This window comes from Paramisgurnus dabryanus, chromosome 6 (genome assembly GCF_030506205.2).
Source record: "Paramisgurnus dabryanus chromosome 6, PD_genome_1.1, whole genome shotgun sequence".
NCBI lineage: Eukaryota > Metazoa > Chordata > Actinopteri > Cypriniformes > Cobitidae > Paramisgurnus > Paramisgurnus dabryanus.
The window spans coordinates 4,335,066-4,352,162 of record NC_133342.1 but is presented as its reverse complement, the minus strand read 5'-3'; the positions used below and the strand labels follow the sequence as shown (position 1 = coordinate 4,352,162).

Below are 17,097 nucleotides of genomic sequence, written 5' to 3'. Positions count from 1 at the left end.
CCAGCGTCAAATAACTTTACACTCAAACAATAGACCTGCGCAGACCGACCGCATGACATCACAGTACCGCGAGAACAATTTGAAAGCGAGTCCATCTCTCGGTACTTTGATGTCATAGGACGCTCGGTCTGCGCAGCGAAGCATGATGTTTAACACGCCCATCTTGTCAATCTACACCGCATTAACCAATCATAAGGTTTCAAACAGGCCATATGACACAACGTTTCCTCCCCATGTGTGTAGTCACCGAAACCGCGAGTGGAGCTACGGTGACTCGACGGCGACCGGCGCCACTCGAACCGGCCGGGGGATCCGTGAAGATTTGTGAAATCGTGCAATGCTCGTCGCGTGGACTGTCGTGATTTGCATCTCGCGAGCAAAATGATGTAAGTAATCTTATGCTCGCTCATTTAAACCAAAGTCTGTAGTTGCGCATGAAATGGGAACTTGAATTCTTTAAAGTGCTTCATCTGTATGTTCATCCATTTCTGCCTGACTGTTCACTATTATATTCTATTCATTACAGTTTTTTAGGTTGTTTATTTATTTGACAGACATTCATGCATAATTTTCCACTGAATATGATGAGTATATCACTGTAATATTCATTAAAAGAGAATATATTTTAATTTATAATATTTTATTTTTATTCTTTGAATATTTATTCCATGCATTTTCACTCCCCCCCTCAAAAAATAGTTGAAGTTAAATGTAGGACATGTACATTGTGTAGTACAGCAGCGTTTGTCTATTTGTCTTCTGCTGAAACAAGATATGATGAACGGTGTTTAAAAGCCACTTATAACCATTCCAGGCAGGGGTGTGATGTTACAGTGTGTTAACCTACATCCAGCTCATCGTGGGTGATTTTCTTTGACATTATGTTTTATTGCTTGTAATGTTTTTCTTGAGACAAAATATAAATTATCTCCTGATACATTAAGACCCATATATTATTTTACCTACATTTACATTTATACATTTGACAAACAGTTTTATAAAAAAAGTACAAAAAAGCTCAAGGCTGTACATTTATTTAGTATATTTTTTTATTACTATGTGTGTTCCCTAAATCAAACTCGTAAAAGCCAAATTTGTGCTGCTAATGCAATGCTCTAACCATTGAACACTACTGGACAGATAAGAAAGAATATAAAAAAGATAATAATTATTTTTGGAAAAAAATATTCAGTTTTCAGATTTAATAAATGTTGAAACAACCAAGCATTGTGATTTGAAACAATCTATCTCTTGTTAATTAAAACCCATCAACTGGGTTTCTCCTTATTTTATCCAACCATGGGTTGAAACAACCCAGCATATTTGTTTAGATTGTGGTATCCGATCCGAACTGTAAAGTAAACCAAACGATCGCTCCATATTATTTATCAAAATGTAACCTCTGTGTGTGATTGCTTGCCAAAGTTGGTATGACAAGACCGTGGTACAGATCTCGGGACCCAGACTTTTTATAATCACAGATGCAATATCAGGGGTAGTTCACCCAAAAATGAAAATTCTGTCATCAATTTCTCACCCTCATGTTGTTACAATCCTGTATACATTTCTTTGTTCTGCTGAACACGAAGGAAGATATTTTGAGATTTGTTTGTAAACACAATTTACTTTCATTGTAGTATTTTTCCTACTATGGGAGTCAATGGTGCTTCTGTTTTTTATTTACAAATATCTTCCTTTGTGTTCAGCAGAACAAAGACATTTTAAAGGTTTTGGTTGAGTAAATGATGACAGATTTTTCATTATGCAATTTATAAAACGTTTACACGAGTAAAAAATTAGAAACAAATTATTGATTTGAAATCTTTTATTATCTCATTTGTAAATGAGAATGAGACGAATAGAGACTGCAGAGAGACACACTAAACATATAGTGTTTAACACTAGTGAAGGTGACTCACCCGGATAAGCGTGTGTTTGATCAGTTTTAGTGGTTGTTTTTTGGGGATAACAAACCCTGGAATGTTTTGACTAACCAATCAGAATCATGCATTCCACAGCGCATCTTGGGGTATTAATGCTTTTTTTGCATGTTAAAAATTTAAATTTTCATAGTTAAAACACTTTGGACTGTTCCTGTAACTCAGCTGGGAGAGCGTTGCATTAGCAGAGCAAAGGTTGTGGGTTCGATTCACAGATCACACACATGCAGTGATCAAGAATGCACAATCCGAAAGCACTTTGAATAAAAGCGTTTGCAAAATGCTTAAGCATAAAAGAAAACTGAAAAATTTTCACCGCTCTTGCACAGATAAAATCGTGTTGAACACAGAAATCCGTCTGGCGTTGACAGGAACCAGATGTGTCTAATTGCAATATGTGAAATCTGTTTGTTACCGTTCCGGTCTGCAGTGAGATAAAGTAAGGTCATGGAAAACTGTAACAGACCGGGAGAGACGGCTGTTAAATATTTTACAAGCTGCATGATCATATCTGCACCGGAAAGTACCCCCCCACACACATCTCTGCCTTCTTTGTCTGTCTGTCTCCCACCCACCCAACACACCCCACTGGTTTAGTTCTGCCTCCAGAGACACCTGAACACCAGACATGATGATCAGACTCAAAGAGACAGCAAGAAGGTTTCTATTCATCGAGCATATCAAATATAACTGGCGATTTTGATATACTGATCCCCAAAAGAAGTATTTGGATAAGACACACTTAAAAATTGAAAAATGTTACTGCATTATGGAAACAAGGTAGCACAAGCATACTTTTTAAAGATCCTGTAGCTCAGTTGGTTGAGCATTGTGATAGCAGCGCTAAAGGACATATGTTCGATCCCAGAAAACACATATGCTGATTGCTTGAATGCACTGTAAGTCACTTTGGATAAAAGCATCTGGCAAAAATCAAGATTGTTTTTCCGTCATTTGGAAAACAACAGATACCATTCATGTTTAGGAATTAGCGTTTTAATCACAATTAAAAGATATTTAAATTGTGTATAGTTAATGTGATGAAACAAATTGTAGATACCCTGCAGGGGAACCTGTGTAAACTTAAGAGGAACAATAAACCACATACGATTTGTTTGCTTGATAACTTCTAATGTGGAATTGATTCACGTGTCTGAACAAAATGTACTAACATGCACCCATGTTTTCCGCTCTCAGTTTTATTTCTTTTCATTATCTTCAGTGATTAATAAATTAATGTGCCTGATCTAATGTGCACATCTATGCACTTAGCTGCCATTATACAAAGTCATTGAAAGTGACAGTTTCTCTGCTCGCTATACTGTTGTTAGGATCACTTGCTCGTTCCATTTTATCTGAATCCAAGCAGGGATGGATATCCAATATGTTTATGCTAGTTTTAAGTATGTATATCTGGTTTGCAGGCTCGAATTGTCATAGTTAGGCCAACAGTAGAGTTAAGTAGATTTCAAAGACCTACAGTTGACATTTTGGGAATTTGCCTGTTTTATTGTGGATCAATATGTACCTCTAAGGCACTAATATGAACTTTAGGTGCAAAGCTGTACTTTTTGAAAGGGTACTGTCCCAGTTACAGCTTACTGACATTTTTTGGAGTTTTAATATCTGACTACACTGTAAAAATTAAAAGTTGGATCAAAAAAATTATTACATAACACCTAAAAAAAATATTATTTTCAAATTGAAACAACTTCTCTTTTTAGGTGTAACTAATTGAAGTAATTTTTTTAAAGGGGACATTCATACTTCTTTAGGATGTAAAATAAATTTGGTGTCCCCAGACTACATATGTGAAGTTTTAGCTCAAAATACCATATAGATAATTTCTTATAGCATGTTTAAATTGCCACTTTGTAGGTGCAAGCAAAAATGTGCCTTTTTGGGTTTGTCCTTCAAAATGCAAATGAGCTAATGAAATCAAACACTGATCACCATAATGTTGGTTTGTTGAAATTGAAACCCAATTGTGCTGTCAATTATTATTTTTCTCTCTCTCTTTCTCTCTGCACCAAATAGCAGTGCCGTGGTTGGATAGTGCAGATTAAGGGGTGGTATTATTATAATAAGATCCACTTCTGACATCACAAGGGGAGCCAACATTCAGTTACCTATTTTACATGCTTGCAGAGAATGGTTTACAAAAACTAAGTTAGTGGGTTATTCTTGATCACATTTTCTACATTGATAGAAGCACTGGGGACCAAATTGAACATGGAAAAAGTCAGATTTTCATGATATGTCCCCTTTTAGTTGATCCAACTTTTTACAGTATATTCATTTTTCTCATATTACATTACAGTCTCCAAATGCATGTAAAGATAATTAATATCATAAGATTAATTATTGAAGGAGCATTTTTAACGTTAATCCAGAAATCCAAGAACTCTTGAATGAAGCAGACACATTGATTGCTCCTTAGGCTAAAAATCAGGCTTTGTTCTGACATGTGTTGTATTCGTCAACATAAATGCACTCATTCATTGCGACAGTGAAAATCAGTCACCATTCAACAATATCTTTTAGACACAGACATCAGGGCAGCTAGAAAATCCCGAGAATGCTTAAGGAGAGTCACGCCTTTTCCAAGTCTTAGCAAAACTGGCGCACAAATCTCTCTGCGTGTGTTTCTGGTATTTCAGGGGAAATATTCAGAAATCCTCTTTGCTTCAATGTGACACCTCGGGGAGGAACTATAACAGCAGATGCTAAGATGCCATTAAGTTCTTGCTTTAAACACTTTTTCTTAGGGGCTGCAAGCATGTGTGCTGACATATGTAGACTACATGTCGAGCCGTCGCTATTTCAGGGGCCGGGAAGCGGCATCTACACTGTAGTCTTTTCTGGGGATGGTATGTCACAATGTATTATTGAAGCCCCGTCGTGCTGCGTATGTCATTACTGCAGAGAGATCAGCATAGTGAGGTTAATGAGCCAATCTGCATAAACTTTGTCCCCATCTGGAGCATTGTTGGGTGGTGCGGGGCAACACTTTGCCAGCAACCCTTAAAGTAACAAATGATTTATGCAAAATCACTCACAAACTTACAGCACAAGTTTAGGCTCCCTGGAGCATGACTGTGGTTGGTTGGTAAAATCGCATTAAAATCGCATGATTTCAACTGAAGTGACACATTTATACGTTTACAAGGGGAAAATTTCCACTATCTAGTGCTCAGTGGTAGTGTGAGATTGTACCCTGTTAGATTATTCTCCAAAAATAATTCAGCCGTTTAAAGTTGATTTAATGCTGATTTACAAGTTAACATACCTTCTTTATCCGAGTTTAACGTTCACATAGGACTATAAGGGTGCTATTTGTCGATTTATAAATAAAGTGTAAATACTGTGTCTCTGTGGTACTATCAAAACATTGCTCTGTTTTAGTGACCCAACATAGCGACACATTTTTGGGGTTGAACAATTTACTTTTCAGGCAATTATAACAGTTCAATTCAATTCAGTTTTATTTATATAGCACATTTCAAAATTGTTTTAAAGCAGATTTACAGTAATAAAAACAAGAGAAAACAGAAAAATCATAGGACAACAAAGTAGCAAAGTACAGCGGCTAAAATTCATCCATACTTGTGAGCGGAGTAATAATGCAATGTAACGTAACGTAATTATAAATTAAGCTAATGTCAGTTGACTCTCAAGGGGTTGAAAAAACTCCTAAGAGAAAAACCCTGTGGGGAAAAGTCCTTGGGGAAAAAAAACCTTGAAAGAGCCAGAAATAGCTGATCCTATAGAAGAGATACTATATATTGAGTACTATATTATAAAATGTATGTGAATTAAAAGTTTTGATAATTTAAAATAAAAGTTAAAGGAAGCGGTTGGTTGTCGCTGGGTGATCCAGTAAACAAAAGAAAATTACATACTTCAAGATTTATTAAGAATTTAAAATTTAGCACTTGGTGGTTGCTGGTCAGACATCAACTGGGCATCACTTTAAAGGAAGGCCAGTAAATCAGTAGTGTGGTGAGCTTCACAGCAGCAGGAACTGGGTTAGTGGGGTTCAATTTAAATGAAATTTAACAAAATTCTCTTGGAGTGACTGCAGTAAAGATCACAATAATTGGTATCTTTTAGCTTTGTGTATAATGTACAGTTATCTATTGATTAACATGCAATGGACCTGTCTTCCAAATACGGATACGGTAAAGTCGAGAATTAAAACATTTTTTAGTACTTTTGATAGTACACAGCAAAATTAAATTAGTTAAATGAAGACTGCTGGGTTTATATATTGTCCCAATCGTACAATCTCTTTGCCATAACAAAACATGTTTTAAAGACAAAAAGTTATAGAAGTTAAAAAAACTAACAAGCAAAGAGTCAAGTCCAACTAAAACAAACACTGATCCCCATAATGGAACACTTTAAATGGAACGGCCAACATTTAAGCCTAAGTTAGGAAAATACCTCTACAAGTAAGATGTAAAATGCAATTTTAGGTTTCAAACAGAGATGGTGAAAGAGAGGATAAAGTTACAGATTGCAGCTTTTAACTCAACTCTGTAAGATTGGGACAATATATACACCCAGCAGTGTTCATTTGGTCTGTATAAAATCAATACAAACAACAGTTTTAAGGTGGTCAGTTTCTATTTACTTTTTTGCAGTTCGATCTGAGTTAAGTATAGTTTCTTTTTATGACACATCAATCGACGAATAAGGTTTTGCTCTCGCACTTGGTAGCTGGACTTTGAAGCGTCTTGACTTGTGAAGTTTAGGTGGTAATTGTGTGCACTTACAAATGAGCTCTAATGGTTTTTAAATCGCTTCAGAAACATTTCTAATCAATCACTTCAAGACGTTGACGCTGTGAAAAATCTCTTTTAGAAAGTTACAGATGTGTGAAATTATAAGCTTTATTATGACTAAATGCTGCCTGGTCAGAATATATTACAATAGCTTTTCATCAAAACAGCTGTGACATTTATTCTCTGCTAAAACTGAGTTGGAAGTTAAAACATATGATGTGAAATTGACGTAAACCTCTAAGTAGTGTTAGGTCATAACACCATTTTCATTGGAAACCAAATAGAAGTCATTGTTAACACTGAGACTTTGTTAAAAAACATGTTTTTAAAGCTGCTGACTATAGATTGTGCCATGTTTTTGTGGCTTAGGATAAAACCACAGACATCTTACGCAGCAGTTTCTCAAGAGAACATCTCTTACTGTGTCAAAAAAAAAAAAAAAACACATTTGTGCATTTATAGTAAGGTTATTTATACAAAAATGTCTGATAATGAAAATGCAAGATTGCTTTTTTATGTCTGTGTTTGTATTAAACTTCTGTATTGTTGGGTGTAATCGGCTCTGGCTTTATTGTGCGTTTGAATCTTTTGAAGTCTATACACACGCACACTTAAAGAACGCTGCGTTCTGCTTGCGTGTCTGTGGGATAAATAGAAAGCAACTTCGTTTTTCTTAACCCTCGCCTGCAAAGACAACCACCCAGCTAGACTAAACCATTAGAACATTACGCTTTTTCTCTTCTCATTACCCATAATGCTCTAAACCCCACAGGGCGCAGTGTGGGACCCCATTGCTGTAGGATGCACAAGCAATGAGCCGTTTATTTCTCCTTATTTCCTTTTCCTCTTTTTTTTTCTCTTCTTTTTTCCTTTTCGCTACCCCTCTCTGTGTGAAAAATGAGTGCAAACTGTTTTAGAGTTTCATTCGTTTTGATTATGTCAAAGAGAATAAACTAGCTGTTTTTGTTCATTTAATCTGCTCCAAGATGAAATTACAGAACTGCACATTTAGTTACTCGTTTTTCATGACAATGTTTTTATTTTTATAGTGGTGGGCAAATATTAATCGCAATTAATCACAAATAAAAAAGTGAGTTTTTGCATAATATATGTGTGTAATTATTTTGTATATTTAAACACAAACAAATACATGCTGTATAAACATTTCCGAATTGTTTTATTTATATATAATTTTTTAAAATTCATATAAATTATATATATTATTGTAAATGTTTTGTAATCCAGATGTCTGTAAATGTTGTAAATATTATTGTAAATGTTTCTTAAACACATACATGGATGTGTGCGTATTTATATATACATTTATTTATAGATAATTTATATATACATAACAATTACACCTAGCACACAATATATATTATGCAAAAACTCTTTACATTACGTTATTACATTTTAATTTTTTTAACCATAAATGGATAGGTCTTCAGAGACACAGGGTGTCATTAGTGCATAATTTTACTGTTTGATGAGAATAAAATTACTTTTTTTGTTTACTTTGTAAATGTTGATGAAATTTAAGGACAGTTTTGTACTAATGAGGAAGTTTAATGTGTTAGTTTCCAGGTCGCAAAGACATAAATATGTAAAAGCGATTGGTAAGACATTGATGCATTTAAGGGTTATGTGTTCACTTGTGCTGTATACACAGTGCATTATGTGAATAAGCATTGAGGGGTAGTTTCTCGGACATGGATTAGCTTAAGCCAGGACTAGGCCTTATTTGAATTAGGAAATATAACTAGTTTTAACAAACATACCTTACTAAAAACATTACTGGCGTGCATTTTGAGGAAAAACAAAGGGGCGTAGATGTATTTTAAGATATGTCAGTGCAAGTTGTTTGTGGTTTGGATAGCTTTTATATTTATTTTAGTCTAGGACTAGTCTAATCCCTGTTCTGGAAATCGCCCCTGAGTGTTTGTATCACAAAACATTTCGTAGATTAACTTTAACCCAATGAAACATATGGTTCTGAATCCTGGACAGGCTTGGGTTGGGTCTCGGTTCAGAGGTTTTGGCATATGGAGAACTTTCTTTTAATTTTCTTTCTCATTAAAGTGAACTCTTTTTATAGACTTCTCAATTTGTCTACAGTGAAAGGCACCAATTTGTCTTTTGGCAGAAGCCAAACATATGCTGCTCTCTTAGCACAAAAAATCCACATAATAACTCAAGTTTTGGGTCTCTTATAGAGGAGTGTGACTAAAAGTTTGCACACTTTTGTAAGTACTATGCAAAAATGTGGTGGAAACCATTTTGTGATGCTTTTTCATTCTTTAAACGTGCTTTTTAATTACTTTCTGGTTTTCGGTTGTCCCTGTCTGCACTTTTGCATCTTATGGATATTGCACACAAATTAAAAAAATCAAGCTTCAGTCTAATTGGCTACCTTAATGCAAGGCCGATGGTTTTCCTGGCCTCAGAAACAAACTCTTTATGTTTTGAGACATGCTTTTCTCAGGGGTGCATCTGCTTTTAGACTTATCCATCTTTTAATGTCGCATGAAAGGAAAAACTATGATTGGTTCCATTACATGCCTTGTCTACATTGGCGGCTCTTGCTCAGAATAACCCTTAAGGTTGGATAAACTTTATGCTATTCGTCAAAAGCCAATGTGATAATCAGTCTTTGAAGTTAAGTCCACAAACCCTGATAAAGCAGAATCAAGTTCATGTGCAGTATTTAAGTGGATATATATTGTAGCACAGATGGTTGGGAGTGACACCAAAGGTCGTGAGTGATTCCCAGGAAAAAATGTGAAAAGTCTTCCAAAGTGCATAAATAATACTTGTTATACCGGTCACAGAGAGCGTTCAGACTATTTAAGATGGTTTTGTGTACGGATTTTCCCTTTTTAGCATTTGTTGGGAATAGATCTGTGCATTTGTTCATATGGGATGAACAGGAAATGGCATGCATTCCTTGTGTCCGATTCAAAAATAAACTCCAGTGTTCACTTCCTGCAGAGGCGTTGGAAAAGAACGAAGAACAGAAGCAGAGGAACAAGCAGAGAGAAAGAGTGTAGCGTGAACGGACTTTGTTTCACTCCAGGGTCTCGGGCTGTGAAATAATGAATCTTTGTGTGGTAGCGCCAGCTTGTAAATCACATGCCGTGTTTCCTTCTTCTGTTGCCACATAGCATCCCTGCACTTCCTTTCAGCAAGACATGTGATGGGTGAGGGCATGTGATTGTTTATGAGTTTTTTAATATATTCTTATTGGAGGAAAGTTTTTTGAAGTTACAAAGGGTTAAACGTTTGAAGCAGCACAGTGGATCATTGTGAATTTGAACAATGCTTACTCTCTAAATGCTGGATTGTTTCAGCAAATGGTTGGGTAAAATTTTTGACCCTGTCTGTGAAATCCAGGCTTAAGTTTCATAAACTATTTATTAGATTGGGGGCATCAAAGTTTGATTTCACTAGTGCCGCAGGGATGATGTTTTTTGTGGGCCAACCCAAAATTTATTGGGACACTGGTTTTCTTGCAAAAAAGACCATTCATTTTCCCCATAGACTTTTGGATTATTGCAAAAAATAATCTTTGTGTTTAACAAAAGTTTGACAGTAACACGTCTTGTCCAACAAGATAATTTTCATAGATGAACACAACTTTTATGATTTTTGAAGACAAAATCAGCTTTTTAAACTTTGAGTAAATGCATTTACATTTTAAAATATATAAAAATTTGTATTCATTTCCAGTGACGGCCAGTGACCAGGACGCACGATGCGAAGCTCACCACAACATGTATGTGTGTGGCTCATGTCAAAATATGTGTTCGGTGCGTCATGTAAACTTATGTGCATCACTTATGTGCATTTGCCTGCTGCAGATGCTTCAAAGGGGTTTATGATAAAAAAAGACCCTCGGGTTTGCCAGATACTTGCTTAATCTTATGTGTTATCAGAGTTTACTGTTAGGTGAGTGTCTTTCATGTATTTTGAGAACGTGTCTATATTGTCATGAACCCTTTTGATATGTGTGCAGCAGGCACGTACTTTGAAATGACGCATGATGCACATGGTTAACATTATGCAAAAAACACATATTTTGACATGACAAGCAACACACACACATGACACTTCGAACACACATTTTGAATTTGCGCCCCTCAGAAAAGAAGTCACCAGCCGACACTGTTCATTTGTGAAGATTAACTTGTTGGACGAGACGTGTAAGTGTCATAAACATTTGTTAAACACAGAGCTTATTTAAATCCAAAAAAATCTGAAAAAATTGCGAGATAACCAGTATCCTGCTAACTTCCATGTTGGCCTACAAAAATACATCATCCCTGCAGCACTATATTGATTTAGTTTATAGTTACTCAGTCTCAATAGGTAGGTCACCATGAAATTAAAATAAAAAACTTTAAATTTTGATAGAATATTTTAGTGTTTGTCTTAAATGACTGAGCTCTTCATTAAGATTTTTTAAGTGCTCTTATTATCGATTTTTGAAAATGACTTTTCATGGAGTGTGTAATGTAGCTGTAAGTAAATGCAAACAGTGCGCAAAGTTGTAAAGCTGATCAACAAAGTGATTGTCTCAGGAAAGAGTCGACTCCAAACTTCTAATGCTAGTCATTGTCAATTTGAATCCCTTTTCCGTTAAATTATATGTCACAATTTAACACATTTGGATAATCCCTGCCTTAGTTCTACGTGTACATCGGCAAAAATGTAAACCTCCATGTACGTTGTATGCAGTAGACCAATCACAACAGATTGGGTCATCTGACCAATCAGAGCAGAGTAGCGTTTGGCAAAAAAAATCTTCGATGATTAATTTGAGAATTGCTGAGAAATAAGGTAAAATTAAATGCATATTTTCAGAAAATGAAAGTTGTTTTAATTTTTTCCAAGCATGTAAACCTGTTGTTGGGGACTCCCTAAACCAAATACAAATCTTTCAAATAGCATAATAGGGGCACTTTAATTCATGTGCCCCTTCCCTATTTACCTCTTCGAAACGACCTCTCTTCACTTCCTGTCACGAGGAATGGCAAAAGGGCAGGGCTATCGGAGACTTGTTTCCTTCTCCGGGAAAAGATTGCGGTGATTAGCAATTAGCAACATGGCCCAACTACCAACGGTTCAATCAATTCTCGATGGACGAAATCAATCCCATCATCCTCCATTTTTTTCTCAATGCAGAAGCAGTTTTACGCGGTTATATGTCACCATACAGAAAAGAAGACAGTCGCTTTTCTGTTTCATGGTGACTTAGGGCCCTATAATTTCTGTGATCACGGAATCGCGGGCAGAATCACGGAATTGGCAAATTTACACGGAATCTAGTATTAACGCAGAATTTCGCAGAATTTTACATATTTTGAATAAAATTATGTTTTTGTGTAGGAGACGAACGTATGTGGGGGAAGGAAATCTGGGCGACACACCCCCTCCCGTCGTTTCAGACCCCCTCCAAAACACTGAAACCATGGCGAAGCGGCTCTCCACGACTCTGCTTTCGTCAGCGAAAAAATTAAGAAATTCGACGCTAAGCACTTAGTTCCGAGCAGTTCTCACATGACTTTAATGTGACCGGAGAACTGTTATTTTGTATGTTTTGTCAACACTCTTTGGGCTCAACTCACGGTGAGTGCAAAGATACATGCACTCTCTCATCCACGTCTGTCTCACTGCACCTCTCTCACGTGCACACGCTCTCGCATCTGTCCGAAGTGCGAACACAAATCCTCATGTATTTGTTCAGTTTTATGGATTTCAAGCGAGCTTAGGCAAACGAACTATCCCTCGCATTTAAAATATAAACATCTCTGCATCATGGCGCGCTCATGCTGTCCTAAGTCAGATCACTATCCTGTGTATGTTTGTAAAGTTATATGCATTTCAAGCGAATAAAATATGGATTGTGTTCCGCTGGACAGATGTGTTTAAGGCACTTCTGAAGGCAACACTGCTTTGACACCTTGTTATAGCCTTCTGCAACAACACTTTACAATGCATTGAATTGAGTTGTTTGTGCGTGCGTGCGTGCGTGTGTAAATGCATGTTTTACAGTCATTAAGTAATCGTGTTATCCAGTTTTTCCCCAAATCATTTACATTTTAATCATTAACATTATAGGCACACTCTTTTATGACTAAAATAACAGTAAAGGGTAAATAAATAATTGCCAAAAATTAAAACGGATAAAACGGAATTTGCAAAAATTAAAACGGAGAAAACGGAATTTGGGAAAAAATAAAACGGAATTTGGGAAAAAATAAAACGGATTTTATAGGGCCCTAGACTTTAAAGATTTTGAGGTTATTTTACCACGAAATGTTTTTAACATTATGTAGGATGATTTTATGTAGAAAACCGAAAATCACAAAAAATTACTTTAGCTTAGTTAGGTCACCACTGGGTTCAGATTGACTTCATTTTGTTTTACTTTAACTTAAGGTAGTTAAATAATTTCAACTTGTTTATAAGTTATGTCTACTATATACAGTTCTAGTCAAAAACTTTTTATAGTATTGACCTGCATAACCAATTTGATTAAACTTGCACGCCCATATTTGTTTCGCAATATCATAATATGAAAATTCCCATCTGTTATTGTAACCATAGTAAAATTTTAATTGTATGTTTTATGAGTTTTATTTCAAGCCAGTCTGAGATCCAGCTATCCTGCATCGGCCATATGTTTTTTTAGCAGGACTCTATAATCCAGGCCTACATGTGTTGTAGATGTGGCTCCGGTGCCCGACGGTCTGTCCCCATCCTTTTGTTTCATCCAGCCATAGCTGTGCACTTTTTCTTTTATGAGCGTATTGTGCGGCTGGGAAAACCATGTGATTTTCTTTTGACTGAGTTTCAGCTGCACGAGGCCAAGAAGTTCAAGTGCGTTGCGTGATCTTGCGATTGTGTGATGGAGGCGGGACAGTGGAAGTTGAAAAGAGCTGTATGGGTTTGTTCTCTCTATCTCACCCACATTCTTCAGAAGCTCAGAGGATTTCGCTGAGTTGGCAAAAATGAGTTGCAATGCAGGAACAGAAATAAAACTGTCGGCTTTTCAGACTGCCCACCCCGCTCCGCTCACAGACTTGTCCTCATCGGACCTCCACGTTAGAGCCGTGAGGATAAAATATCACATGGGATAAAAACAGTAATATGATGGACTTCTCAAAAGTTGACATGCTAGAGATATTTCATGTAAATGAAGGCACCAGGTTCCCTTTCAAATAAGAGATTTATTGCAGTTTGTGCGTTCCAAGGAAAATTCACAACCTTATTAGTCTCTGTTTAATATAAGGATCCCATACATCCTCCTGTAAATGCTTAACTATAACTTATGTTTTTTAAACTTCTGCATAACGATTTTCCATGTGTACTGTAAGTGACGTTTGTGCCTGTGGGACAGACTATTAACAAGCCATGAATCTAATTTTGTTTTGGTGAAGAAATCATATTTTCCCCCTCCTTTTTTCTCTCAACACATTTTAAAACATCACCACTGCAGAGCTTTGCTTTCAAGGTCTGACATCAGGTTTATTTTCTTAAATGCACTCACATACACATACTTGCATGTTTACTCCCAGATTTATGTTACAATAATGTAGTCACTGCTATGTGAGGTAGGCAGGTTGAAAGTTTTATGTCTGCCTGCAATGAATCGTTGCATAAACAGTCTCACTTTTGAAATCCTGCCATGCCTTCAGTTTGTAATAAGCATGGCATTGAGGCACAACTCTGATGTATTTTAACTAAGTGGTACATTTACGATTGACCTGATTGGTTGGCATATGGTCAAGTGATTGTGAAGCTGACTGGTTGGTGGTTTTAAGGTGGGGTTGTTTAATAGGAGACTTTAGGGTGAGTCTGTTTGATTGATTATTGGCTTTAGAGGATCAGAGATGTTTCCCAAAAGCATCGTTAGCCAACTATGGTTGCAAGTTTGATCGTTTTAGCATAGTTTAAAGATTTGAGTGTTTCACGAAACCATTGCTCAAGTGGACATTCGCAAACTGCATCGCAAACTTGTGTAGTTGTAACTACTGCTGTTAAGCTGTAGTTAGAAGCATAGCTCCTTGTTATTATGACATGTAGACTGGCATTGATTATGGTTTTGAACATGCAGTGCATGCTATATCCATCATTCTAAATATTTGTACGTCCAATTTACGTCTTTTAGTTTGTAAACAGAGTTAAAGCACTGTTTTTAAAAAGTGCGTATGCGTGTAAGATACGGGCTTTGAGACCCTGGGGAATGCCTAGGAGAAGTGACTAAGAGGGAACTTATAAAGTAAAACCACAGAGGACTTAATCAAAGAATCCGATACAATTTATGTTATTTACAGCAATAATCTGACATTAAATCGATTTAACAGATAATTAGTACTCCACCTCCCACATGACATCATTAACTATGTTGTTGAACCAACATGGTTCAAACGAGAATGTGCGACAAAGTTACTATGTTTTTGGGAAAATGTAGTTAGTTTGCAACTATGCATCGTACTATGGTGGTTCAGCAGCGAGTTACGTTGTTGTTCGGGAAACGCACCCCTGTATGGTTAGTGGCTGTTTAGGGTAAAGTTTGAAGTTAAGGGTGGAGATTGATTGATTTATGGACTTAGAATGTTTATCAGTTCGATATTACAAAATGGACAAAAAAAACGTTAAGGGTGCAATGTGGGACTCTTGACAGAAATGCAATACAGTATACATAACTATATTATCAGTGGTTGTCCTGTGGTGGCTACTGTAGCTTCTCTTTGCATTTCGAAATTGAGGTTGGTTGCAGTTCACAATCTCACTGCTAGATGAGATAATTCTCAAAGCTGAGCTTCAGTTTATACTTCATAAATCAATGCAACATGCATACTAAATTTTTAACGCATATTTAATCAAGTATTTGTATAAAAAGTGAAGGGGCTCTATTTTAACAATCTGAAACGCAAGTGCGAAGTGCAAAGCGAAAGTGACTTTGTGGGCGGATCTTGCGGGCTGTTGCTATTTTCCCGGCGGGAGAAATAACTCTTGCGCCAGGCGCAAATCAAAAAGGGGTTGGTCTGAAGTAGGTTTCCTTATTCATAGGTGTGGTTTGGGCGTAACGTCAAATAAACCAATCAGAACGCTATCCAACATTCCCTTTAAACGCAAGGGCGCAAGTTCCATGGCGGGTTGCTATTATTTTGACGGATTTACCAGGCGTACGCCAGGAGCGGTTCACAGCCGAGGAGACCGACGTTCTTGTAAGAGCAGTCAAAGACAGAAAATATTTTTTGTATGGGGATGGGCGAAATCCGCCCAAATCAGATCGGTTAAACAGGCGTGTGAGGAAATAGACACAATTGACTCATCAGCTGGCATCCCCAGTACGTTGAGCCGCAAGTGCTACAATGATGTCAGGAGACGGGGGAATCCCAAGCTTGCCAGCATAAATCAGGCACGCCGTGTACAATGATGTCAGGAGGGGGATCTGCCTCTACACAGGACCTGACGCCAGCAGAGGACATCACTGCGTCCACCCTCAACGCTGAAAGCCAAGAAACGCAAGCAGTCCAACCCCAAAGTACACTTACAAATCAAGTTCATATACATTAAGGTTTCTTATGAAAACATTTTAATTATTATTTACATAAAATAGATGTAATACAGCCACACAACAAACTTATGAAAATATTTTAATTGTTATTTGCATGATAATATTTTTAACGCAGCCACACAAAATACATAAAAACTGTCACCACAATGCTCACCACTATGATTTCCCTTATCTCATGTTTTAATATTTTTTTATTGTAGCAATTTATGATTTGCAAAAATAACTGTTGCATCTGTGTAGATTAGATAAGCAAATTGGTGCGCGTTGTGCACGCTATACATTATGGTCAAGCATGCGCCCTTAAAATAGCAAAATGAACAACGCGCAACGCGCCACTGACTTTAGACAATTTTTTTCTGGTCAGTGGCGCAATTGTTTTTTGAAACTGCAAAATAGCATCAGGGATCGTTTGCGCCGGAACACGCCTCCTTTTGTGCGCTGAACCGCCCAGGGAGCGCAAGTTCATTCCCTAGTTTGCCGACGTGCGTCTGTGGAGGGAAAAACCCGCTGTGCGCCGGTGCAAAATACGAATGATACATGCGTCACTGACAAAGTCAATTGCGCTGGGTGCAAGATAGGGCCCATTGTGTCAATTGTTTAAAGTCAATGAGATTGTAAAGGCATTTAGGTGCAGATATGTACCTTTTAAGGTATAATATGTTCCCTTTATGTACGAAGGTGTACTATTTGAAAAGGTACTGTCCCAGTGACAGCTTTGTACCTTTATTTCTGAGAGTGTACTTTATCTGTTAGCATTCCTATTTATCTCATAGCACGCAGTTAT

General features: G+C 36.9%; 1 protein-coding gene across 1 annotated transcript in view; it reads left to right on the top strand.

The window, feature by feature from the left end:
* The first annotated feature begins 247 nt into the window (after positions 1 to 247).
* ccl20a.4 (chemokine (C-C motif) ligand 20a, duplicate 4) overlaps positions 248 to 17,097 on the top strand; it is a 36,740-nt gene continuing 19,890 nt past the window's right edge. The window contains exon 1 of the mRNA XM_065262005.2: positions 248 to 386. The gene's annotated coding sequence lies outside the window, so the exon portion shown is untranslated. The remainder of the gene's footprint in view (positions 387 to 17,097) is intronic.